The sequence below is a fragment of the Lygodium microphyllum genome, chromosome 22 (assembly GCF_053477565.2).
Source record: "Lygodium microphyllum isolate KBCC chromosome 22, Lygodium_microphyllum_v1.1.10, whole genome shotgun sequence".
Taxonomy (NCBI): domain Eukaryota; kingdom Viridiplantae; phylum Streptophyta; class Polypodiopsida; order Schizaeales; family Lygodiaceae; genus Lygodium; species Lygodium microphyllum.
This window is the reverse complement of record NC_141156.1, coordinates 88,858,604-88,861,847: the sequence shown is the minus strand read 5'-3', so window position 1 is coordinate 88,861,847 and position 3,244 is coordinate 88,858,604.

Here is a 3,244-nt window from a genome sequence, read left to right as displayed (position 1 = left end):
TGTTCATTCCTTGCATCTCATGAAATGACCCAATGTTTCCTTTCTAATGCATGTCATGCTGATTTCTTAATAAAAATGTTTACCATCAATGTATACTCCGGTTGAGGAAAAAGGCCGATGCCATGCAAGGTGGTAAGACAAAAGAGAGGTGACCCTCCCTTACTACTTAAGACCATGAAGGGGTGCACAACCTGGTCCCTGGGGGGCACTTTACCCACCTCTCGATGATCCAAAGCACGATACTTGTATGCAAGTGTAGGTACTTTCCCATGATCACCATCTCCCCTAATGCAATGATCCCCCTTGGACACTCTTTCAATGCTAATGGCACCCATATATGACACTTGAAGTGCATGCAATCAGAAGAGATATATGGCAATAAATTCACTTCTACATTGATGACAGAGAAAATGGATATGTAATGATGCTTGGGATAATTTTCACTATGCTCAGGATGCTATTCATGTTGTTGATTAGGCCCCTCATCATTTGACTCATCCATATAATGTGTTTGCACTAAGAGACAAGCTATGTTTTTGGTCACAGTCAAGCAGGACAGTCACACGAAGATCCCATTACATAAAATTCTATATTGCATCTAGGAGTAAACCCTATAGCTCATCTGGAAGAGGGATTTATCCCCTCTGATTTGAATAAAAAATCTCATGCCTCCCACAATTCTCTGAATGGCTGATGATAGTTTAAGATAACCTAAAGGTTGCATCACTAAATTCCATATGACTATTGCGAATGTAGAATGCATTCTGGACTTTAGGGTGATCAAGTTGGTAGGATGGCCTAGCTATCAAGTATTTCTAGGCAAGCCATGGGCTACGGTTTGAAAGTTATGCCCATTTTGGTGCACTAGGGTCATTGTGGAGGATAGGATGCAAACCACTCTAGAGACATAGTAATTCCATTGCAGAAAATTTTGATCATTTTCTATCACAAAGACTAATAGATCATCTCAAAGAGGACTTTGCACCCTTTGATCTAAATCAAAAGTCTCACCAATCGGAGTTTCCTACCAAAAGTTACGCCCCATTTACTGACAGCAGGTCCTGTGGACTGTATCCAGATGGTTGGCTACAAAGGAAAAAGTAAGGCCCATGAGGAACTCTAGAGGGAGATTAGAGACTCCAGGACATCCATGAATGATGAACCAAGCTCCTCATAAGATTATCATGGTGATATGATTGACATGGATCCCTACAACTCAACCATAGCCTATGCCAACATGAGCTTTGTTACATGGAACGACATAATGACATGGTCACCAACCACTGCCAAATGGTATCAAAGTTTGATGAAGAGATTGCATATGGACATCTCAAACTTGAGGACTCAATAAACCTTGGAGCAGCTCACTACTCTTGTTGCTCAGCTAGCTACAACTTCATCCCAAGAGAAGGCCAATGACTCTAGGCATGAATCTAGATGTCTACTACCTCAGGAGCCATTACATGGTCCATAGGACATAAATGGTGCTAAGGGAATCCCCTCTTCTACTTATGAGATGGATGAACCCTGTCATGTGCGTGATGAGCCTCTGTTGAGTTCCCCCATCAACCATGTAGCCAACACCCCACTGAGGCCCACTCCCACCCTTGGTAGAAATTCCCCCACTCTCCCTAGGAACCCCCATGCACCCTATATGAATCAGACCATCATGGACAGTATTGTACCAATGGACAGCATGGCAATCATGGGTAGCATGGCTATAATGGACAACATGGGATAAATGCACCACATGGTATGTATGGACAACAATGTATGTATGGCCACCATTGGATGTATGGACAACAAGGGTTTCATCGGCAGCATGGCCCTCATGTCCCTACGTGATAAGATCATCCTCACTAAGTACAATGGAAAATTTCCCTCACCATTCAACTTGAAATAATGGACATTGAAGTTGGAGTCCTACTTCAATATCTACCTCTGCACTAATAATCGGAAAATAATCTTTGCTTCTCTCCACTTGGAAGGATTTTTCCACCCATGGTGGTGCTATATCAATTGAGAGAATCATTAGTTCATTGACTGAGAAGATTTTAAAATGCATATGGTCCAAGTATTTGTGTCCCCTATGGAAAAAGAGCGGTTGGCAAGATGGTGGTACACTCTTGACCAATGTAACCTTTCACTACAAGGGTACACACATATAGCGACGCTAAGTAGCAACATTTTTTTTGGCGTCGCTATTTACGTCGCTAATCCTCGAAATATTTCAAGTCAAAAAATGTGTTGGTATTAGCGTCGCTATCTGCGTCGCTAAAAACGTCGCTATTAGCGCTATTTAGTGACGCAAATAGCGACGTAAATAGCGACGCTAATAGCAACGACTTACTCTGGTAACATTTCACGGAAACCCGAATGTTTCTTTCAAATGCGCGTGCGAACTCCAAAAGAAAGGTGTAACGTGTCCACTAGTATCATCCAGGACACGTCTTAGCAATCCATCGGAAAGAATGTCTAGAAAGCTCCACCTGGCACTCCCATGGAATGTTACAGGATTTGCGATCTCGAGCTTCCCGTGTCTGCCACGTAGCGGAAGTATTCTGGCCGTTCCCACTTAGGATTGACCGGAATTAGGGTTTTCTTGATTGGTCATTACCTAACAGTAACTAGCGTCGGACCCAAGAGAACTACTTTATGCAAAAACGCCAGGTCCGAAGCGGATTCACGCTGCACTTGGTTCAAGGAGAATGGGAAACGAGAGGGATGCAAAGCTCAACCTCTCTACCATAAGGCATAGTCCCATTCCGTTCCCCTAAAACAACGTAAATCGGGTAAGACATAACTCTAGGTCAACACTTTCGTTGTTCATGTCCTTTGATGATCATCCCACTATTCTTTGAGATTTGAGAAAAGTTCCCGGGCAACCGGGACCACCCAACCGTAGGACCGACCCATGGCCCATCCTCCACACTTTCCTTGGTTTGTTTTAGTTATATAATTATCTAACACATTAATTGGACATGTAACAATCAGCTTCTTTAATTAACTCGTTAAGCAATGGTTCCTTCACGTAATCTTATCACGTGACATAGAAAAATTGGACCTTGATATTAGCTGTCTTGTAAGGGCATTTGGAGGCATGGTCAATAGTGTACTTGTCCCCACATTTAAATCATATTCCTTTTTCGTTCCATTCCTTCATGAAATCCAGAGAAATGAAGCATTGGCCACTAGAGCCATGGGAAGGTGATGCAATGGACTGTTTATTTTCAGCATACTTATT